We start from the raw sequence: 24883 nt of genomic DNA on the forward strand, positions 1-24883 counted from the left end.
TTTTGAGACCTGGACACAGGGGCCGTTACTTGTCATCCTTACTTGTCACCACTGGGTTGCCTGAGAGGAATTTTTATTATTTTTTTTCAAAGCTGTGAAAGCCACTGCTTTATGTTTCTTAATTCCAAGATAGTCCGGTGACATCTTTTTTTTTTTTTTTTTTTTTTCCGAGACAGGGTTTCTCTGTGGTTTTGAAGGCTGACCTGGAACTAGCTCTTGTAGACCAGGCTGGTCTCGAACTCACAGAGATCCATCTGCCTCTGCCTCCCGAGTGCTGGGATTAAAGGCGTGCACCACCACCGCCCTGCAGTCTGGTGACATCTTAAGGGACAATTTCTTTAAAGACTTAAGACAGAGTGCTAGGAGACTCCTTCCAGGATTATTCAGAAGTTGTGTCAGAAAGTGCATGATTTTCTTAATGGGTGGAGTGGTTGAGCTATTTTGACTCCTGCACACGTTATTTTTAGAAATAATAAATTGAGTTCTTAATGCTTCAAGTGTTGCCACTTACCCATCACCTCTTTTAATTCATTTAATTTTTACTACAGTCTTACGAGTTAATTCTGCTAGTCATCTCCTTTACATAGGAAGAAACTGAGGCAAAAGGTAAATAGCATGCATAAAGATTAACAGCTGGTAATAAACACAGGTCTGGCTGCATAGTTTGTGCCTTAATTATCACGAGGAGGAGGGATGATTTCATATCCACAGGCCCGACGTTATAATTCTGTGTAACTGTATGCTGGGGGGGGGGTGCAGAAATGGACTTGAATGTTGTCAGGTAGATGTGGATAGGGCAGAGGGATAAAAATCTGCTGTAAAAACGCCACTTTCCTATTGACAAAGCAGCCTTGCTTTCTGGCCAGGGTTCTGTCTCTTTGTTGTAATAAAAATAGGTCAGGATGATGGGCTCCATCCAACTTTAAGTGAACAGCAGTGTACAGAACAAGACGATCTTTGAAATATTTTTTCTTAGCAACATTGCAGTTGATTTTACAATAGCAAATCTGTAAAGCCGATTCCCTGGTAAAGCTGTTGCTTTGCCTTTTCACTGCAGTGATCAACAGGACCTCTTCTTCAATAGGCAGGGGTGACCTCTGGCACGGTTACTGTAGATCTGTGGTAAGTGGTGTTGCAGGGGATCCCCAGTTGTTTATATGCAGTCCAATTCTTAACTATTTACAAGAGGGCTCACTGTGTACACTGAGAATATGCTCAGCACCTCCTTCCTAACACAATGGAGACCACTCACGTGTTCTTGGTGATACCAGGTTAGCTGGCTTTCTGACAGACCAGAATAAAGCTTCTGGCATTGTTGTTCATCTGCTGTACGTGTGTGTCATTGATCAGGAAGGCTGTATTAGCGCACAGGTCTTTTGTAGGAGTCAGGCCTGTACATGTTGGCCTCCAAAGCTGTATGGCAAGTGCACCACTGGCAGATGCCAGCGCCCAGGACGTCTGCTGTTGGTGCGCTTCGCTCCTGACTCGTGAGTTATGCAATGATGGAAGAACACAAAGCAGGTTGCCAGCTGACAGTGCACTGTCATAGTTAGTGCTTATTGTCCACCTTGGGTAATTCTGACCCTTATTTTTGGTGAAGAATTCTCAAAGGTGATTCTAATTGTTCTTAGAGATTAAGTTTTTGAAAAAGCATTCCTATTTGTTTTTCAAGCATCTGGGTCAGTTTTGGGAAGATCCCGAAACTGCTTAGGAGAACTATTAGAATTAATTTGAAGCAACTTCTGTGATTTTTTTTTAGATTTGTGCATTTACAAAGCAGAATAAATTTGATATTAAGTCTGATACAATGTTCCTGGCTATTGCAACCTTTGCTTTAAAATAGTTACATTAAGTATGGCCTCATTGTTCTCACTCACTGGCTTCCTAAGTACATGCCAATAAATCTCACTACACCTTTTTCTAGCCAGCCGCTTTCTTATTTACTCTATGTCATGTGGCTTTCTTCTAAGTTAATTGTGGAAATAGGATTCGCTTCTTAAAAAGCAGGCAGTCTGATCTAGCTGTCTGTCATCTGGAATCCCTACCTTGAACTTGTTTGTTTCTGTCTCAACTCAGAATGTCACCTGTTCTTATGAAACTGCAGACTGTTTTGGCATCCAATGTGCCATGCCTTCGCAAGGCAGCTCTAGACAGTGAGGAAGGAGCAGGCAACCGGCAGCAGTGACCTAGGGCTCCAGCAATGGCAGAAGCTATGTTCCGGCGAGGATATGACTTGACTGTCCCTGGTTCCTTACTTCTTGAGGTCACTTTATTTCCTTCTTGTGTATCCTCTTGGTGCCTTGAAAATCTTGTTCTGAACTTTACCGAAAAATGGGGATACACTGGTCTTGCCTACTTAATGGATAGATCACCTTAACTTCCTGCTAGTTAGTTCCTCATTCCTCACAGATTATCTGCTCATAGCATTCTCCTGTCTCCATCTTCCCATTAGACCCAGGTGGCATGGATTCTGCTTAAGGACACCATGTAATGATGTTTACAAGTCGGCAGGCTATAGGACATAGTTTTATCACAGGAAAAATGGACGCAGTGTTAGGACAGGAGATTGGTTACTGTTCTAGCTCTTCCCAGGTTGGTGCCATATTGGCAACAAGCAGGTCCAGGTGCTGGGTCTCAGCTTGCTGGACATAGTGTCTCACTGTATCTCTAGCCTGTGTGTGTGTGTGTGTGTGTGTGTGTGTGTGTGTGTGTGTGTGTGTATGTATGTATGTATGTATGTAATTAACGCCAACAGGCTGGGGAGGTAGGCTTGCCCTTCTTGAGCACAGCCGTTGCTTGCATTCTGAGAGACAAGGGTCTTTCTCTTAGGTGTTCCTCTTTTTTGACTTGACATGGGCTACTTTCCCCACCCCTTGTCACAGATTTCCCTCGATTGGGTTATATGGTTTGTTTTTAGTCTTTAGTCTTACTTTAATTAGATTATGGCAGCCTTGTTTTTTTCTGATTTAATTTGGGCTATAGAATGTCCTTACACATGTTTGTTAGGAAACCCTCAATGGTAGGATAGGTATTTTTTTCTCTTCATAATTCCCCCGTCTCTCAAGGAGTCCTTTAGAATGGTTTCTGACAAGGTGTGGTGGGGATGTCCGTGCTTGGTTCTTTCCTAGCTGCCTTCCTAGCTGTGCTCTTCATAAAGGATCGTGATAATATGTGGTTTTTCTGGATTTGAGTCCACATTTTAAAAGTTAATTAGAATTCTGTAGCTATTAAAACCCATGTTGTTAAAGAACATGTGGTGACATGGGAAAGGCTCACAGAGCAAGTCTCTCTGGTGGGTCTTGACTGCCTATTTTTAGAAAGATCCCCAAATGCCTCTACTGTCCGATGTGCCCTCCTTTGAGCCCAGTGGAGGAAGTGGATTACCAATAGGATTTGTAAAGGACAGTTCTGAGTGAGGAGCTGCTCAGCTCCCAGCTCTCCTCCTCCTGCCCCCACCTGAAACCACCCCCCCTCCCTGCGTTGACCCTTCAGCACTGCCCACTTCTTGCAGAGTTCTGCCTGCAGGAATAGACTCCATACCAGACTGTGAGCTGGGGAGAGGAAATAACCATTTGATAATTGAAATGCATCATGTAAAGTCGAGTTGAGAGCTAACTTCCAAAAGCTGTGGCTGGCCTTGGAGAGGTTTGATTTCAGATGGTGATGGAAACTCCCAGATAAAGGTGGAGACTGGAAGAGTCTTGGGCAAGTTATTTCCCTGTGTGCCCAGTGGATTCTCCCTTGCTCTTGCTTTGACCTGTAACCTAATAAGTTCTCCCTCCCTCCCTCCCTCCCTCCCTCCCCCTCCCTTCCTCCCTCCCTCCCTCCGGTATGGTACATGTGTTCACGTGTGTATGTATGTGTGAATGCATGCACCTGTGTGTGCACATGTGGATGCTAGAGATCAATGTCGAGGTCAATGTTGAGTATCATCTCTTGCTTTCCATTGTAGATTTTGGGACAGAGTTCCTCACAGAACCTAAAGTTCTCCATTTCAGCTAGATTGGCTGGCTAATGAGCTCCTTGTATCCCCCCCCCCCCACACACACACCACCTCAGCACTGGGGTTACAGATGTCCATCATGCCTAGCCTTTATGTGGGTGCTAGGAATCTGAACTCAACTCCTTATGCTTGTAGAGCAAACACTTTACTCATGGAACCCTCTTTTCAGCCCCTAAATTCTCTAGTCTTAAAACTATAAATTTGATTAGGTGTCTTAAAATCCTAACACATAGTCTGTTCTCATTTTAAAAACCACACACAGAAAGAAACATCAGGAACACTCATTTTTTCTAAAGCTTTTCATAATGAGCAAGTTGTGTTTATTTTAAAATAAGACATGATGATAGGACTTAGATCTGTGTGTATGTATGTGTGTATATGTGTGTAGTACATGTATTTACACATATGTGTATAGGTACATGTGCCAATGCATGTTCCTACAGAGGCTAGAGGAGAATATCAGATATCTTCCTAAATTGCTTTCCACCTTACCTACTTTTCTCCTTCCTTCCTTCCTTCCTTCCTTCCTTCCTTCCTTCCTTTCTTTCTTTCTTTCTTTCTTCCTTCCTTCCTTTCTCTCTTTCTTTCTTTCTTGAGACAGAGTCTCTTATTAAATCTGAAGTTCAGCATTTTGGCCAGGGTGGCCATTCAACAGGCCCCAGGAATGTTGGGGTTACAGGCTTGTGTAGTCATCCTGGACTTTTACGTGGGTGCTGGGGATCTGAACTCAGGTCCTCTTGGTTTCATGGCAAACACTCTTAATCACTGAGCCATCTCTCTAGCCCCCAAATTCTATTCTTTAAAAAAATTGTTATTTTTATTCATATGTCTGTACATGTGTGTCTAAGAGTGTCTGCCGCTTGTGTGCAGTTTCCTGTGGGGACCAAGAGGTAGCGTTGGTTCTCCATGGTGCTGGAGTTACAGTCGGTTCTGAGTGATCTGATATGTAGCCCCCAAATTCTTAATTACTACATTTATTATTTTAAGTCTCTTTATTTTGAATTTTTACTAAAAAATTGAAATATATGAGTTTCCATATACCACACAAAGAGAATATTGTTACTGAATTTTAAATGAACTTAAATTTTATTTTATTAATTTTTGGTGCGTGTGAATTACCCAAGTTGATTAAAGCAAGCTGGTTTTCTTTAACTGTTCAGTTCATCTTCTATTAGAGGGTACTTGAGTGGAAGCAAAAGAAAGGGCTGGTGTTCTGATGGTCTTTCATATTTATAGAGAGCTTATGTGAAGCCCTTAACTATGCTCCCAGCACGTGTGTCTTGTGAAAAGCGTCCTCTGTTTGCAGTGGCATATCCGAGATGGCCTCATTTGAGAGGGCCATCATTCTGCTGGCAGGGGTGTGGTCGGCGTGTTCTCAGATCTCTGCAGACCTCAACCTCCCATAGCAGTGTTTGCTTTTCAGTGTGTGTTCACTGGCAGCCGAGTGAAGGCCGGCTTTTCACAGGCAAGTGCATTCCCTTGTCCCATTTTTCGGACCTCAGTGCACGCGTTAATCTCCTTGATCTTACAGAAGGCACATGTCGATGAAGCAGCATCGAGTCCTATTAAGAATATATTAGGCATTCTGTCAAAGTGTTTCATAAATGGATTTCATGTCCGCACTATTTCAGAAGGATGAAGCCGTCTGTAGAGAAATGAGAACACTGAGCTATGAAGCTGACAGGTTGCCGCTTTAGGGAGCTCTTTGCTTGTGAGCTGTTTGAAGATGATGTGCTCGGAATTTTGACGAAGGGTTGCTAGAAGACAGCTTAGAGAACTTAGTAGGAATTGTTAACCTTTTTTAGTCTTTTGATAGGGGAAATTTTGAAAACAACCTTTAAAACATTTAAAATCTGAAGTCCTTTTTTTTTTTTCTTTTTTTTTTTTTAATGAATTGTGTTCTCATGTAGCTCAGGATGGGTTCAAATGCCCTATGTAGTCTACCGTGGACTTTGAAGTTCTAGTCTTTCATCTTACTGCCTTTCTTTTGGGGTGCTGGGACTACAGGTATGTGCCACCATGTCTGGTTTATACAGTCTGGAGATTGAGCCTAGGCCTCTGTGCATGCTAGGCAAGAACTCTACCAACTGAACTATAGCCTAGCTACCAGAGTCTAAGTTCTTAAGTTTATTAACACATGTTTCTAATACAGAATAATGTATTTCACAATGGCTGCATGTTCCCATGCTCTTTGATCATAGTCATCTCTCTCATTGCTCTGTCATACTGTCTTAATAATTTCTTCCTCTTTGCATGTGATCATCCTGATAAAAATGTAGATGAATATAACTTGAGTTTCTCATTAAAATTTTGAAATAATTTGTTCTACGGTTTTTCCTGAAATAAAGAATTATGCATTTACTGAGGCAAGTCTCAGGGGTGGTAGGCACTTAATATTCATTTCATCCAACTTCCCAGCCATGAAGAGTTTAGAGTAGGACACACGTTGTGCCTCTCAGTGTAAGAAGAGAAAAAAGTTGACAGAGGCTGTGGTTGTACCAGGTTATAACTCAGGACCAGGTCTCCAAAATTGCTTCTTGCTCCCTTTATCACCCTGAGCCCAAGGTGCTCTTTAGTCCCCTGACTCACATAGCCACGCTTCAGCTCAACCCACGGGAGCAGGGCCCTTGGCCATTATGTGTTCTGGGTAGATCAGTTAGGCTTTCTAGGATCAGTTAGAGGGAATATTCTATTCAGGAAAAAAATGAGAGAAAGAGAGATTGAGATAGAGGGAGAGGGAGGGAAAAAAGGTGAGAGAGAGAGAGAGGGAGGGAGGCAGGAAGAGAGAGAGAGAGAGAGAGAGAGAGAGAGAGAGAGAGAGAGAGAGAGTGAGAGAGAGAGAGAAGAAAAGATGAGAGAAGAAACCCCTTTTCAACTCATTTTACACAACTTTTCCCCCATGAAAATGTTGGTCCTAGGATATACACATGCTAGAGTGCAAAAGATTTTTACATCAGTGGTTGGTCTTTTCCAGGTTGTCTTTACAACAGGCAGGCAGTAGCTCAGGAACTCCAGTAGGATTGTGACCTACAGTAATAAATTGTGCAGAAGTTTGAATGTACTGTATGGTAGAAGTGCATTTATGAAACACTTGACCCTGTAATATGTAATCTATAGTAATTATCTGCTGTACTTAATGTCGTTCATTGTGACCTGCTAAATTTATTTTAAAACTTACAAATGGATTGTGACTTTGATTTTGAAATACATGGTTGTACTAAAACCAAAAGGGATGCCATTGTGCTTTTTGCTTTGTCCCTTGAAACTGAATCAGGAGGACATTAAGAGTGTCATGGTTTGCAGGAGAAATGTCTTCAATAGGCTTATATGTTTGAATACTTGGTCCTGTTGTAGGTGATATTAGGGAGGCTGTGGGCCCTCTGGGCATTAGGCCTACCCTTGACCCCAAAGAGCTATGGGGTCAAGGTTTGAAAGTTATAGGTAGCTGAACTTCCATGTAGAACTCTCTGCTTCCTGGTCTGACAAGATGTAAATAAGCTCTGCCTCAAGCTCCCCCTCACCACAGATGTACTTCCCCATCGTGGTGGGACATGTTCCCTGAACCCTGAGTCAAAACCATGAGTTTCCTCCCTTATATTGCTTGTCAGGTATTTGTCACAGTGGCAGAAATTGTATTCAGAAATAAGGCCTTACTATGACTGTGTACTCTGTAAGGCCATTATTATGGCCATGTGATCTATAAGGCCATTACTATGACTGTGTGATCTATAAGGCCATTACTATGACCATGTGATCTGCAGGCTGTTACTATGACCATAGTCTGTGTAAGGCTGATTACTATGACCATAGTCTGTAAGGCCATTACTGTGACTGTGTGGTCTGTGAGGCCATTACTATGACCTTGTGATTTGTAAAGTCGGTACTATGACCGTGTTATCTATAAGGCCATTAGTATGACCGTATGATCTGTAAGGCTGTTACTATGACTATAGTCTGTAAGGCCATTACTATGACTTTGCAGTCTGTAGGTCATTACTGTGACTGTGTGGTCTATAACGCCATTACTGTGACCATAGCCTGTAGGTCTATGGAACTGGTTTGTGGAAAAGTTTCAACTTGTAGGCACAAAAGCTCTAGAACGTTGTGAGCAGAGCTCACATTGTGCTTGGAGTTGGGAAGAGCAGAATATCAGTGTGCATATAGACAGGAAGGGTGGGCTCCGGAGGTTTCAGTGAAGGACAGGAATCTGTCAGAGATGGGCTAGTGGCCATTCATGGCTGTTTGTGCACTGGGGACTCTAGTGTGCTAACGAGGTCAGGAATGTGGGGTTCCTGGAACAAATTAGAGTGAGACTGATTCAAAGCTAGTGAGTGAGTGAATTTATTTGGTGGCAATGAGTTTAGTGCAGCCTGGCATCGAAGGTGCTGCACTGTTGTTACTGCTTTTGGTCAGGTTTACAGAGTGGAGCAGAAAGGTGTGACGAGTGTGCACTTTGGAAGTAAAAGAGTGAGTGAGCGTAAAGTTTGGACAGAAATGCAGTTAATAAAGCTGTGATGACTGGGAAGCCATTTCCGTAAGTAAAAAGAAGGTATGTATGCTCCATATGGGGCGCACAGGAAGTGTCTCTAGGGTGCTGTGCTCCAACAGGGTCACCTCTAGAAATCTTTCCCTGCCTCCAGCTGTGCAGGGACTTGGAGGCCACTGCAGCTGTGGTGTAAACTAATCGAAGTGTGCAGGCAGACCCTGGTGTTGTCATCCATCTAGTCCTGGGTTTGCGTGTGCGGATCAGCACATGCAAGAGTTGTGAGGTCATGGAGGCTTGCACCAAGGTCCCAAGCTGAGCTAGGCAGTGTGTATGCAGCAGGGTTGGCTTCCCTGTGCGGAGCACCTGAGTAGGCTGTCTGCGAAACTGTGAAGGTGAAGTTTCAGACGCACTGGAGACTCCAGTGTGCAAAGATGTCAGAAACGTGGGATCCCTTGGGAGAAAGCTGAAGGTGACTAGTTACACGTGCTGCAGGCACCAAGATCGTAGGGGTGAGGCTGCACAGCCCTTTTGCAGTCCCAGAACATCACCAGGAGCCCCAGGTATGGACACCGTGCTCCAGGCTTCCCACTTGTCCTGCTGTGCTCCTGCTTTGCTGTGGCCAGCCTTTGCCTGCTGTCCTCCTGTTCCTCTCTTTGGAAATGGGGATTTTTACTTGGTACTGCTTTATATTGTAAGTACGTGTTTTGATTTTACAGGGGTCGGAGTTACAAAATGGCCTTTTGAGCAAGCAGGGTAGGAACTGTGAGACGGTGAGACATTTTGAAGTATGGACTAGATTTGTTCTGCATCATGAATGGCCATGTGTCTGTAGGGTCTATGGCAGACTGTTACACAGCCTCAGTGGGAAATTTCCTCTGCAGACTCACAGCTGGTGTGTGAACAGCTGGTTCCCAGTTGGTGACACTGTTTGGGGAGGTTGTGAAAACTTTGGGGCCTGGGGCCTGGCTGGCAGGCATAGGGTAGGCTATGGGTGCTGGGCTTGAAGCTCTAGGCTGTCTTCCCTTGTGTGTGGAGCTCTGAATCCTGTCCAGTGAGATTCCACTAAACCCTACCCCAAGCCTCTGCTGCCATAATGAACTGTATTCCCTGAACTGGGGGCCAAACCAAACTCCCCATTAAGTTCCTTCTCTCAGGTATATGGTCACCTTGATGAGAAAAGTTAGCAAGCAGAGTGGGGACCAAAAACAATTTGGAGGAAAATAGGCAAAATCTCATACTGCAATGTCACTCACTGTTGGTACACAGGTCAGGCTTTTGTATCTGGTGGAACAGGTGGTTCTCATGCTGTTTGTCCCTGAAGCAGGATGGCTCTAGAGACTGCTTTAAAATTTAGGATTCATTTCAAAAAGTAACACTGGGTTGGAATATATGAGTCCCTTAGATGACCAATTCACCTTTCTCTAAAACACTGACACGTGTTTTAAGATTTTTCAGATAGTGTAACCCTTAAAGATGAAAATTGGAACTCATTTTTTCATTGATGTGTGTGTGTGTGTGAGAGAGAGAGAGAGAGAGAGAGAGAGAGAGAGAGAGAGAGAGAGAGAGAGAGAGAGAAAGAGGGAAGGAGGGAGGGGGAGGGAAGGAGGAAGGGAGGGGGGGGAATAGATCAGGATACAGCAGTGTTGCCTTCACCCTTTCTCAAGCACTGCCTACTTCAGGGTCACCCTTGGCATCTCTGTTGCCCTAGATTAGGGTCCCTCTGTGTGTGTCCTTCCAGCTCCCTAGTTCTTTGTGATAGTGTGTTACATCTGCACTTGTGTGCCCGTACTCTCACTGGTTTATTGTTGCTTGCTGTAAATAAACATGAAACTCCTTGAGGGCCAGGACAGGAAGTTCTGTCGCTTCCTTATCTCATTTACTGGCTGGGAGCCGATTTGCTACCACTGATAGCTCTGGCTGAGAGCCACAGTGCCCCTGTTGCTGAGAGTGTAGGTTTTGAATGTGACCCTTTGATAACTCACTATGATTTGGGGACAGTTATTTAACCTCTTTCTCAGTTTCTTCTGGAAAGCAAAGGCAGTAATGACAGGGATTCCTGGGTTGTTACTGACTTGTCTATAGAGTGCTCAGTGTCAGTGCCATTATTAAATTTCTGGTTTGTTTCTTTGTGCTTTAAGGTAAAAGGAAGTGGGAAAGCCCACTGCAATTGTCTTTAAAAGCCATCCATCAAATACCCCCTGAAACTAGAAATCTGCCCCCATCTGCAGAGGCTGAGAAAATTGAACCTTTAGACCCAGCTTTTCCATAGCCCCTCTTTGTCTCTAGTTGTTACTTGTGCACCCCCCCCCCCAGCCTGGAATTTTGGAAGGTGCTTGGCAGGAACTCAGTCTTGTTGCTAAACTCCATGGTGTGACTACTGATGAAATGTCTTATTGCAGTAAGGTGAGACAGCCAGCTTTTTCTTTGGAAGTTCTCAGTTCTCCATTTCACTGCATGTTTTTATGTAGCTTAATGTGCTTTTCCGTTTTTAGATGTTATACACTATATTTAGCAGTAATTTATTTCTTCAGATTGATATAGTTCCTTCCCAGAAAAGTACATTAAAGTAGCAAACTGCTCACTAATTAAAGTAGCCAGTTAGAAAGGCAGTGCCAGTCCATTGTAGAAAGATAAGACAAGCTCAAAGACTCAGCCGCCACTGCGTCAGGCCACCTCAGTACTTATCCTTGGCATTGTGAAAATGATGAGTAACAGTCACTCTCTGACATTGGGTTGTCTTGTAGGTCTGTGAGCTCCCTTGTCTGTATGGTTTGTAACTCATCATGCCATTCATTCCCTGTGGCATAACAATGGCAGGCATGTTCTTATTTACACGATACAGACTCGTGGATTATGTTGCAGCATATTTATGTTACCAGTAGTTTGTAACTTTTTTTTTTTTATGGCTTGATACAGATATCAGTGTGCATCTTCTAGTATTGCAGTTTTTAAGGGTAAACGTCTAGTTCCTAATGTAGAATTTCAAAGCTCGGGAAACATGTGCTGCATAGAGATACACCTTTACTTTTATTCACTCTGGTGTGAAGGACTCTGCACTGGGTGGTTCAAGTACAGAAGCAGTTTAAGTTTTTAGGAGTTATGTAGATAGTGTATTAGTCTATTTTTATTACTGTAAATGACATACCTGGGCCAGATCAATTTTATGAAGAAGTTTACTTGGCCTAAACTTCTGCAAGTCAAAAGTTCAAACATCCCGGCACAAGCTCTGGGCACAGCCCATTCTGGTGTTTCATGGCAAATAGCAGTGGCTGGGATGTGGGACATGTGTGAGCATGAGGTTCCTTTGCCAAACAGGAAGCCAGAGTGAAACTGGAGTCCCGAGAGAACTGCCTTAATCCCTGTTGAGGGCACACCTGCAGGTGATTTTGGGACTTCCCACTAGGTCTTGCTGGTTAAGGTTGTATATTGTCACTCCAGGGGCAAGCTCCCAACACATGAACCTGTGGAGACAGGCAATATCCATGGCATAGTATACAGGTTTAGGGAATGGTCTTTATTCAACAATCCTTCAAACAACCCATAACCCCCCCTCCCCCCATCTTCAGAAATTCTTCCTCTTCTTGATTTCAGTCAGTAGTCTTATGGACCCATCTGGGAATCCCAGAAATCCCAACTAAGTCCACTGGTATTTTCTCAGAGTTGTTCAAACATGCCTTCAGAAACCTGTACCCAAAAGCACCTGGCATAGTACCTATTAGCCTGCCCTTTTGGAAGACAAGTACCCTGGCCTATGGCTGGCTGCAGGTGCCAGCAGGAAGCAGCAGAGGAAAAGGGAATTGAATCTGTGGCTGCAGAAACTTAGAGTGGCTCACAGCTTACTGCTGATAGTTTCAAGTGTTCAGGGCCCAGTGGGGATTGCTTGTCAGAATAAGGTAGTTGTTTTAGATGTTCGGTTGCTCTTACCACATGCCAACAAGATAAAAGTCAAACCAGAAAGCTCTGGATGAAATCAGCATTGAAGGAAGCATGGCTATTGGATCTAGTTTCCCAAAGTGGACACATGGTCTTTATGGAAGAAAAACGTTTAGCTGCAATGTAAGACAGTCTAAGCATATATTAGACTACCTACACTAAGAATCTGTCAAAAATACCAAATAAAGCTATGCCTCAATTACTCTGAATATTAATAAAAATCCAGAGATAAGTTATGAGTCTTAAAAAAAAAAACTGGTCTAGAGGATGCTACATTCAAATAGAAGAACCTGAGCCCAAGTGAGCATTTAAAAGCATATCTGAAATTATGACTGATAATATCAAACAGAGTAGTGCCAGGGCACCGAAAATGTATTACAGCCAGTGAATGGATTGACACTTCAGTCACTGGAACTTCTAAAGCAAGCAGTGCCCAAAATATTTACATTTGACTTGGTACAGATTTAAACTGGGACAGCTGTGTGTGTGTGTGTGTGTGTGTGTAAATGTGTCTTTTGATTGGATAATCCATGAAAAGTAGTGTCAAACTATCCCAGTTATTTTAAAATAAGGCAGCAGACCAAATCTCTGGTTTTCCAAGGGCTTTCTGGGAAATCTCAAGGACAGTTTTGGGTGCAGAAGGTTTATTTATAATTTAGTTTGGAGAAGGAAGATTCTGCAAGTGGGATGACAAGAACTGTCGTTGGCTGTATACTCAACCAAAGTACAACAGAATTTAAAAAATGTCAACATACACAAGTGGCATGTAAAGGAACTAAAGAGACTTGCTTTCCTATGTAGTTAGGGATCTATGTAAGATCAGTAAGCCAGGGTGCAAGGCATAGGCGGTTATTCCCGGTAACACACAGTTTTGCATGGATGTAACTTAGTTCCCAAACAACAACAACAACAAAAATTTAGAAAAATCGGCTTTGACTGTGAAAAACAAAATTCCCTTCTGTAACTGTGTGTGTCATTAACATATTTGTGTATATGTATCCTTTTTGTGGCATATAAAAATAAACAGAGGCTTATAAACCTAAATCATGTTTAATAATTAATGTTTTCACACTACGGTCTAGGTATATCCAGTGGGCAGCCAGACATTAACTTAGTTTAGTACCAGTTAGAGATGGCTGTGTTGTTAAGGGCAGTGGCTGCTCGTAAACTGACAGGATAGAGCTAAGGACCTGCGTGCAGCTCCCAGCACCTGTACAGCAGCTTACAAACTCCTGGGTCTCCATTTTCAGGGGCTTTGACCCCCCTCTTCTGGCCTCTCCAGACACTTCATGCACCTGGTGCACATACACATACATGCAGGCAAAATACTCACATACATAAAGATCTAGCCACATAGTATTATTATAATAGTTTATCAGGATGGTGATTCGCCTTGATTAAGTGTGAATTCATATTCTCTGTTGGCTTTCTCAGCTAGTAAAATTGCAGTTCAGGGAGGGTGTGTGCATGTTAGAGCAGAAACCTCTACATAATTTAATTGGGAAAGTCAAGAACAAATGTTCTCACTAACCAATGATACAAATTCATTTCATTTCCCAGAGGGTTGCCTGAGTGTTATGAACTTGAATTCTTGGTGTTTCTGACTTAGTTTCTGGAAGATACTTCCTTATTCTCCTCATGTTAAGCAAAGATCCATTTTCCTTCATTTTTGGCAGTTTTAGTGATGTAAGACACATTGAAACCTACTTTGGGGTAGCTGTCTAGAGGTGGGAAATGGTAGTGAGAGGCAAAGGCCCTGAGGTTCAGACATGGAAGTAAAAACTTACATACCCAGTTAAAACATTTTAGCTATGATTAAGAATGAGCACAGGAGTACAACATCCACCGCTTCATCGATCTGGGCCTGTGGGCTTGAACCCTAATTGATTTGTGATCAAATCACAATGAGTCAGTAGACAAAGCAGAAAACCCTGTGCTCTGTCATCTTTCTCTCAAAAGAGATGTTGACCTGTTACCTGTTCATTTGTTTATAGCAATTAGCAGATGCTCAGACCATGACACCCACAGACTCTCACAGAGAATTGTCATCTGCCCCTTACTGGTAGGTCAGTGGTGAGGGCAGGACATAGGAGGAGGCAGATTCAGCCTTGGCCTCTGACTGCAGGCCCCACGCAGGCATCCTGAAGTCAAGTCCCAGCTGCAGTCCACGGTGCCAGAGTAAACTGCATGGCCATGGTGGTTTTATTTAGGCTGGTGTAAGGAGGAAGCACTCACTGATGAGCATGTAGAGAAGGAAGAGGAAACATGACTTGGGAATCAGTGTAGACGGATGAAGGTGAGGTTTTTCTCAGGACAGGGCCAGAGCACAAAGACATTTCTTGTCTGTTATGTTCAGAGCTCAGATGTGTCCAGTTCACTGAGCTCTTTGTAATGCTAAGTATCTTCATTTGGATCAAATAGTTGGAAGCAGTTGATTTTTATTTTATGTGTATGTTGTTTTGGCTGCATATATGTATGTGCACCACATGTGTTCAGTGTCTGAATAGGCCGGAAGAGGGTGTTGGGTCCCATGGAGCTGGAGTTCCAGACGGTTGTGAGCTACCCTGTGGGTGCCTAGAATGAAATCCTGGTCCTTTACAAGAGTGGACCGTGCTCTGAACTGCTGACCTGTCTCTGCAGCTCAGGAAATAACCCCTTATCTGATTCTAAGGATTCTGGACATATGTCTTTACAAACCTTGAAACTCTGTATGGAAAGGCTTCATTCATACATTAAGCCATCGCTTTGGTTCTGTAAAAGTGATTAGACTCCATTTCTGTCTTTGTTCATTTGGAAATTGAGCTTTTGGAGATACTTCTTTAGCTGTCAGATCTGTCATCTTTAAGATACATTGTAATTTTATATATCATTAAAATTTAAGAATCATTAAATTGTAACAGTGGTTGTAGGATGTAGGGAAAGATCTGCGATTACAATGTTGAAAAAACATGTTAAAAATCAGCAAAGTTTGGCTTTGAGTCTTGCTTTTAACTGAAGTTTTGGCGGGTATGTATATGGTAGAGCAAATCTGTTGGCTTCCTTTACATGGCCTTGATAAAGTCACAGAGAGGAGAAAGTGGGACAGGGCAGAAGAAAGTGTGATATGGTGGTTTTTATTGTGTGGTGTTTGGTGCAACCTTTATCTGCCAGGAGAACTTGTGTGGCCACTGAACAGCGAGCGCCCTTCATTTCTCAGGAGGCAGTCAGTGTGTGATTGGAGGCACAGTTTGTCTTAAGTCCTTTTGAACTTTCTGGATGCTTCAGATTCTTTTGCTATTATAAACTTCGTTAAATATATCTTTTTCAGCTTAGTCTTTATGTATATTCAAGGTGTTTTAATAAAGTAAAATCCTGGAAATCTATCTCAGAGAACATTTGTGTATGATCTGTCTTAATTACAGGGTTTTTCTATTGCTTTGTATGTAGTAGAGGCCCACTTTTAAAGAACTTTATATGTTGCTAAATGCTCAGAATATTTGTCTAGTTTGTACTACAAACCCCTGAGTTTATTCTTGCATTATGGTGATGATTTTAAGATGTTATTAGACTTGGGGGATGGGTCAGTGGGTAAAGGCACTTAACCACATAAAGCTTGATAAGCTGAGCTTGATTCCCAGAGCCCACATAAAGGAGAGAATTCACTCTACAGCGTTGTTCTAGCCACATGTGTGTAACGGTTTATGTGTACCCTCAACTCTCTCACCTCTCTCTCTCACCCCCCCTCTGTTTTTTTTGAGACAGGGTTTCTCTGTGGCTTTTGGAGGCTGTCCTGGAACTAGCTCTTGTAGACCAGGCTGGTCTCGAACTCACAGAGATCCGCCTGCCTCTGCCTCCTGAGTGCTGGGATTAAAGGCATGTGCCACCAACGCCTGGCTCCGCCTACTCTCTTTACTCTGTCTCTTGACACACACACACACACACTCTCTTTCCCTGCTACTCCTTTCCTCTACTCTCCACACTGCCTTTAACTCCAGCTTCTGGGAATCTGACGCCCTCTTCTGACTTCTATGGGTACTGCATTCACTCTGCATAAACCCACACCTAGACAAACACATTATTCAAAATAAAAATGAAATATAAAAAAATAATAAAATAAGCTAACGCATCACTTGTAACACTTGTCATGTGTTAATCAGCATTTACATTTCTTTGTTATGTTTTGAAAGTCTTTACATGTCTGTCTTCACTGAACTTGGGGTAGTGCCTGTCACATCAGACGCTCTTAGCATCCCTGTGGCAAATGTTGCTGTCCCTGTCACACGAAGGTCTCAGGGTATTTGTAAATGAGCAAGTGGATTTTTTTGTGGGTGTTTTGGATGCCCATGAGGAATTCCTACAGTATTTCAGATTGTTATGACACGTTTAAAAAGTTAAAAACATAAAGCAGAAGGGTGACTATGAAGGGGAAGGAAGAGGTCTGAAGGGAGGAGGAGGGAGATCGGGGATAATGGGAACAAAGAAAGACAAAATAATGGATGTTTCCTCTCACGGCTGGAACCTAGATTATACATACAGATAGATATACACATATATGCTTATATATAACATAACAGGAGGGATTCTGTTTGGAGTTGGGAGAATAACAAGGTTGCAGACATAAGCAAAATAAAATGATAGGTATGTGAAAATGTCATGTAATTAAAAACAAAAGAGAAATTTAAAATATTTTGAAAAGAATTGTACAGTATTGTAGATAGGTGGACATAGTACTTGATGAGAAAATACCCATTTTAGCCTTTGATTCCAGTGTTCCAGTGTGCTTCAATTGTGTGGTCTTTCTCACACTGCGAGGCTGCCACTGAAAAGACTCGGGTGCGTTTGCTGTGGCCCTTTACCAGTGTGAGATTCTGGACGTGCTTTTAGTGAGGGCAGTGGAAAGAAGCCCCAGTGAGGGCTTGTCCTGGGGTTTCTGCTGCTTTGATAGAACTCCATGGCCCAGATCAGCTTGGGAAGAGATGGGCAGAGAAGAAGGAAGGCTGCTGGACATGGTGGGAGAATGCTCACCTGCTTGTCCGAAGCCCTTGTGATGCGCCTGCGTTGCTCACGTTTTGTGCTTTCACTTAGTCTTATAGCATGTACGTAGTTTCTGTCGGTGGAGCAGTGAAGTTCTGCTGAGTTATCATGACATGCATGGCCTCTTGTGTGCCTTTACCGATTCGTGGAGCACACTGCCTTTTGTTTTCTCAACATGTTCATGTTTTCTGAGAATGAAAAGTAAATGAATGAGTAGAACTAATAAAGACTAAGGCACACTTCCCTTTTCGGCTCCTCATGCTAGACTTGTTCTGTTGGCACAGTTGAGTCACACACCTTCGGTACTTGGACAGAGCCTCCTGAGTGTGGTACTTGAATGAGAGCTAATGCAGAGACTGTCGTAAGGTCCCTATTTCCTCTTGTCTTAATGTAATAGAACTGCCTTCCTTTCAAATACAGCTCTCTTGCTTTTGAATTGCTTTTCAGGATTGGAATAGTAGGTGATTAAAATGGGCTATGTTGGCTGGCAGAGGTCCTTCCCTGTCCCTTGATTTGCCAAACATACTGCTGTTTTGTTTTCTCAGAGGAACAGGCGAGGCACTCTTCTGTGTTGGAGCACTGACAAGTTGTACCTGTTGTGAAGTGTGTATTGGAATTCTGTACCACTGAAAGCCTTCCATCCCTGACATCACTGCTCTAAACTGGATGGGAGGTTACTTGGAGAACAAGAGAACTAGGGGTAGCGATCTTGTCTGCATTGTGGTGTTGTTTCACATGCCATACAATCTACTCTTCAGTGATTCTGCATCAGTGTTTGGTGAACACACAAGGGTTGTACAACCAATCACCATGTAGAGAAACCTGTGCCTCCTCTCTGGTCCCCACTCCTGTGGACCCCCTCCCTCCCAGCCCCCAGTCAGCACCAGTCTGCCTCTGACATCATGTGTTTACTGGGTCTGGACATTATACATATAAATCTGTATGTGATCTGAACTAGCTCTTATCACCAGCATATTGTTCTCAAGTTTCATACATGACATGGTGTGTACAGTCCTCCATTCCTTTGTGTGGCTGAGAAGTGCCCCACCAAGCTATGTACTGCAGTTCATCCTTTCAGCAGTGGGCTTTGGGATGCCACGTTTTTACAGTTAGGAGTAATGTTTCGTGGCCGTACGTGTAGTAGTTTTTGTATGGACGTGACTTGAGTTTTCTAGTCTGTGTCCACCTAGGAATAGAATTGCTAATCACTTGTTCTGCATGGCCTCACTGTTTGGCATTCTCACCACCAGTGTAGAGGGTTCTGATTTCTCCACATCCTTGCCAACACTTATTCTTGGACTTCTAGACTGTCCTCCTGGGTATGCACTGCTCCTCAGTGGACTTTGATGTTAGCATTTTTTAAATGGTGTCCACCTTTTCATGTGCCTGTTGGTCATTGTGTGTCTTATATCATTGTGCCTTTTGCATAGGTCTCTTACCAGATCTATGACTTGCAAATGTTTCCTGCCTTTATATAAGCTTTATTACCTTCTTAATCATAATTGTACAAAAGTTTGACATTTTGTTGATGACAGTTTACCAGTTTCTTGGCCTTTGTTTCTTTCTTTGATAAGGGATTTTGTAGTAGTAAGATTGCATTGCTGCAGCTAAGATCCTGTAGAGGCTCTGTTGGCTGCTAAAATGTCTTAGTTCTTACTCTCCATTGCTCCAGTTCAAATCAATTTTCTTTGCTCAGGGCTCCATTTCATCCCCTTTTCTTCAGCTGGCTGTTGCTGCACAGTCTCTTGAGAACTCTTCCCTTTGAATGATGTTGATACCTCAGCTGAAGCTATTTGGCCATTAGAATGGGTTTATTTCTGGACCTAGTTCTGTTCCATTGATCAATACATCTGGTTTTCTGTGTTATCATGTCTTTCAAGGCTCGCAAAGCTATGAGTAAGCTATGAAAGTGGGAAAGGAAATGCTTCGTTTTTGTTGTTTTCCAGGGTTGCCTTGGTCTCCCTTCTCTGCAACTCTACGTGAACACAGTACAAATGTCTCTGTCCCTCATCCTTTCCATGTTGGTAGAGTCTGTCCACAATGTGTATCAGGATGTGTATTGCCTCAGTAAAGATCCTGTGTGCATTGGGTGAGAGAAAAAGGTGGCTGAGGTCTTAGTGATTAATCAGCTTGGGATTAAGCTCCAAAGAAATGGTTAGACTCAGTACAGTTAAAATTATCCTCGTAAGAGGAATTTATTACTATAACAGAAAGTCAAATTTAAGATAGGTGTTAGAATTACATAATGATTTTGTGATAAGCATATGAACTGTCAGAAGGATTGTTTGTCTTTAGGAACCATCTGTATTCTGAAATATGTCAATTTTTTGTAGTTGGGTATTTTATTTTATTTGTTTTCACTTTAATCAATTTTTTTTATTTGAATTAGAAACAAGATTGTTTATAGGTCAATCCCAGTTCCCTCTCCCTCCTCTCCTCCCCCACCACTCCCCCAAGTAAAACCCTACCTATCACATATCCTTTCTGCTCCCCAGGGAGGATGAGGCCTTCCATGGGTGTGGGTGGGTCATAGAGTCTGTCATATCCTTTGGGATAGGGCCTAGGCCCATCCACGTGTGTCTTGGCTCAGGGAGTATTCCTCTATGTGGATTGGGCTCCCAAAGTCCACACCTATGCTAGGAATAAGTACTAATCTACTACAGGAGGCCCCATAGATTTCCGAGGTCTCTTAACTGAAACCCAAGTTCATGAGGTCTGCATCAGTCCCATGCTGGTTTCCTAGCTATCAATCTGGGGACCAAGAGCTCCCCGTTGTTCAGGTCAGCTGTTTCTGTGGGTTTTACCAGCCTGGTCTGGACTCCTTTGCTCATCACTCGTCCTTCTCTGCAACTGGATTCTAGTTTAGTTCAGTGGTTAGTTGTGGGTGTCTGCTTCTACTTCCACCAGCTGCTGGATGAAGGCTATAGGATGGCATATAAGATGGTCATCAATCTCATTATCAGGGGAGGGCATTTAAGGTAGCCTCTCCTCTGTTGCTTAGATTGTTAGTTGGTGTCATCTTTGTAGATCTCCAGACATTTCCCTAGTGCCTGATTTCTCTGTAAACCTAAAATGTCTCCCTCTATTATGGTATCTTCTTTCTTGTTTTCTTCTGTTCTTCGTAGTTGGGTATTTTAAATGATGTTAGTTTCCCCAGTTAAATTCTAAATTTTAGATATTTTATAATCTTCCTTAAGAAATAAATCTTCAGAAAATCTCGGTGTTCTCATGAATAATCTGAAACACCGGCCAGGGCCAGATGAGGTTAATTGGTACCAACAAATATGTTGAATTTGGACTAGCTGTAAATATTTTCACTTCCAAAACTGAATGATTTTTCCCTTTTGTAAAAATTTATTTGTTTTTGAATAAAATTTCCCATCTGTTTTGCCCCCTATAGGAATCCGTATGTAGTCCCTGTTATGAGTGAAGCTTTTAGATGTGTTAAATACTGCTTTTTCTGTACATGTGGTGAATTAAGTGATATTGCCTCACTTTAACACAGAAAAAAAAATAGCGTTGTTACTTATAAAAATATGAATGTCCTGTTTTTCAGTGATATACAACAAACAGATCCCAATACAGTTAGAGACAACTTAAGTGTAGAGTGGCTGCTTAGGACACTGAGTGCCAGGCAATGTGATCCTAAGTCCCAAGAAAGGAAGCAGACTTGGGGAGCCTCTTTCTTCCTGGGTGCCTGTGTCAGGCTGAGGTGCAGGAAGGGCAACCCCAGGCATCAGGTGGAGGAGTGGATTGAACTCTGGGGACTGAGGCAGTTGGAGGTTGAGGGGCCAGTACTTGAGAAGAAGGAAGAATGCAGAAAAGGGGCTTTAGGCGTCTGTCAGGCCTTTGTAAGGACAGACACACTTGGTTCCGGTACAGACTTCTCAGGGTGAGTCTGCCACTGAGGCGCTGTTCCCAGAGGCACGGCAGCCGCTCGAGGCCAGCGTGGTGATGATGGAGATGTCTGTTGTGCTGGTCTTGGAGCACACAGTAGACTTGGAGCTTTCTCTTAGCGGCGGGCCAGACTTCCTGGAGAAGGGCTTCTCCGCCATTAGCCAAACTGAAGGAAGCATGAATTTCATGGGTGAAGGGAGTTAGAAACAATGAAAACATCCAGCCTTCACCTGAGATTCTAAAACACAGCAGCAAAATTGAAACGTCACTTAACTGTATGACATCTGTATCCAATAAAAAGTGACAGTGAGTGCGGTAGCACATGGCTAAAATACCAGTGTTAAGGAGGCTGAGGCAGGAGGCTACATAAGACAGACCCAGTGGCTATAACAAAACAGAAACATAAAACCAGTCATTCCAGAAGAAGGAAAGTAGGACTCACAGCTGGGGGAACATCTGCACTCTGTGACAATCCCAGAAATGTAAAAAGTATTGGCGGGAGCTGGAAGTGCTATTAAAATAGATAATTATCTTTAAATATCTAAAGAAAGGCATGAATGTTGAAAAGTTTAAGAAATGCAGAAGGTTCTTCTAGAGCTGCCTGAGACTAAAGGTTTGCCATCTGCAGTGACAGCCAGAGAGGGATGGTCGGCCCAGTAAGGACTGGTCTGTGCACTTGTGATCACAGCAATAGAAACTGCACATGTGGTGCAGAGAGAGTGGCCAGAGGAAGGCACTGGGCACCTGGCTCACGTGGTGTGTGCAACTGAGTTCTAGAAATGAACAGCAAAAGGAAACAGGCAGGAAGGACTAATGGCCGTGAGAAGTGTTTTAAATAACTGGCTTCATGCACAGGCTTCACAAAGCATAGGCACCCCCACGAGCACTAGCCAGTCACTGTGAAGTCTCTGTGGGTCTGTATTTTCAGTGTTTGTCAGCCCTGTGAGTGAGGTTGGTGGCTTTCCTCCTACATTCCTACCCACAGAGCTCTGACAGCCACTTCCACTTTGATCCTTCACCAAATCAGTTTTTCTTATATTTCCTTAAAAATCTTTCCTTTTGTTTCCTTAAAAAGCTTTCTCTTGGTTATATTTAGTCTTAGCCTTGGGAGGATTGTTGTAATTATCCTTATTTAATGGTTACTTAGTTCAGTGCTAGCTTACTTAGTTTGCACTTTATTTTGGAGTGTGGGGAGGACTACCACGTCTTAGACAATGTCATAAAACATTGAAAATTATCTTCCTTAGGGAACATCTTAACTTGAATGTGATTTTTCAAGGATAAAGTGTATGTATGTGTATGGGTGTGTGTTTTGACAGCAACTGTAGGGTGAACATCCAGTTTGAGTTTGTTTTGCATCTGGCATCTGTATCATTGTGTTGTCCTTTTGTATTTGTCAGGATGAGACACTTTGGGAAGAAAGCCTAAATCTTACCTATGTCAGTGCTTCTTAGCCTTTGAGGGGGGGGGGGCACAGACTGTTCTAGAATGTGATGAGAACTGTGGACTAGAGTCAGGAAAATGGCATAGGTATTAGGGAAGTATGCACCGAGGAGTTTCACAGACACCATGAATGAGCTAGGAAGTCGTGTGTTCTTCATGCGTGACCTTCATCTTGGACGTGTTGATTACATACTGAAAAGCAGTTCAGGAGCCGCCTGTAATTTTTGTGTCTGGGATGTACAAGGCCTCAAGATCTACATTGCCGGTACATTCCATGTTGGTCTTGGGAGTTCAGTTGCACTTAGGGGTTATGTTTTCCCATGGAGGAAAACAATTAAAAATACCAGCTTGTATGTTTTTATCTGGAAGCCTGAACTTGTGTTTAAACTTGCCTCAGTTTACATAGTTTTCATTTGTAAAGAGTTGTGTCAATGAGTTAAACCTTCTTTTGTTTTACAGTCCCTTCGGGTGTTATTCTCTGTTCTCTCAAGTAGACAGTTGTGTTTCCTCTGTTGTCCCGACAGGTGAACTGGCATTATCGTTGGAGCATTATGGACAGAATAGGTACTTGGGCTAGCTTCACCCATAGTGGTACTCTGAACCATCAAGGTCCCATTGGGGTACAGTGGAGCTGCACACCTTCTGTTGCATAGTGACCTCATCACTGGCATGTTGCTGTCATATTTGTGGCACCCCATTGTACTGCCAGCTGTCAGAAAGTGTAGCACATACAACTATACACAGTATATAATACTTGACAATGATAGCAAACATGTTTCTGCCTAGTGTGTTTGCTGTGCCTTTACTGACATACGTGTGTGTGTGTGTGTGTGTGTGTGTGTGAGAGAGAGAGAGAGAGAGAGAGAGAGAGAGAGAGAGAGAGAGAGAGAGAACTGTACTTATGTGAACAATGTGTTGCTGTGCAGCTGTCATATCCCCAACACGTGTGCTGAGATCAGTCCACGTCTGTCCAGTGACTGGCTTGCATGCTCTATAGCATTTGCACAATGACAAAATCACCTAGTGGTGGACCTGCTGGGACGTAAACACCCCCCCCATGTTGAAGAACGCATGTCTAGAGATGGGAAGGAGAAATCAAAAATCAAAGTAGTGTCGGGCAACTGCATGTCTGTTTGCCTATCTACTGGAGCAGAGTGCTATCTACTGGAGCAGAGTGCTAGGCTGAGTCCTTTGGAGACAGGTTCACAAGCTTCTCTTCCCTGTGCATGCCTTCATTTTATGTTGGGATGAAACACAGAATGCCTGCCCTGTGCCTTCCTTAAGTGCCCTGGTTTTCTCTGCTCGTCTTGCTGTAGTGTATCCTGGCCCCCTTTTGGCCTCTCAAAGGAAGAGCTGTTCTTTCTTCAGCCTCAGGTCCTTTGTACGTGCTGTTCTTTGTGTCAGCGCTCCCTAGACCCTTAGCCCCTTCTGGTCAGAGCTTTGAAGTCTCCATTGAAATATTCTTTGGAGACACTTTTGTTTTCCTCCCAGTTCTCTGGATCTTCTCTGGCAGCATCTTGTCATGGCTGTCTGTTCCCTATGATCTGCCTTGGTTACATAAGCCCTAACTACAATCTAAACTCTTGGGTGTGTAGTTAATGTGGAGTGAGTGGATTTTTCTTATTGTTTTGTTTTTGTTTTGGAGACAGGGTCTCACTATGTAACCGTGCTGGCCTGGTACTCTCTATATAGATCAGGCTGGCCTCAAACAGACAGAGATCACCTGCTTCTTCCTCCCAAATTGCTAAGACTAAAGGCATGTGCATGCCTCTCTACTAGCTTTGTGCTGAAGTCCAAGAAAACAGCAAGAGTGGTTCTTCTGTTCAGAACTGTATTTTCTCACCTCAAGTTCTGTCCAATCAGGTCAGTGCTAAACTTGGTGAGTTCGGCATTGCCCCCAAAGAGCTGACCCATAATTGGACGGTGCATACTATGTACATATGATGGGTGTGCAACAGTGAGTGTGTACTTTCAACTGCAGACAAATTAGAGTGAAGCCCAAGTAACAAAATAGAAATGACCAACAGAAAATAACATCTTAAAAGTTTTACCATCTGTCTTATAAAGAACCCTTACTTCAATAGAAAAAAGGTTAGTGTTAATTCAGA

General features: G+C 43.1%; 1 protein-coding gene across 2 annotated transcripts in view; it reads left to right on the forward strand.

Annotated features, from left to right (window-relative positions):
- Positions 1–24883, forward strand: part of Map3k4 (mitogen-activated protein kinase kinase kinase 4) — an 88257-nt gene that overhangs the window by 1142 nt on the left and 62232 nt on the right. The gene's annotated exons all lie outside the window — the stretch shown is intronic.

Source organism: Cricetulus griseus, chromosome 2 (genome assembly GCF_003668045.3).
Source record: "Cricetulus griseus strain 17A/GY chromosome 2, alternate assembly CriGri-PICRH-1.0, whole genome shotgun sequence".
NCBI classification, from domain to species: Eukaryota; Metazoa; Chordata; class Mammalia; order Rodentia; family Cricetidae; genus Cricetulus; species Cricetulus griseus.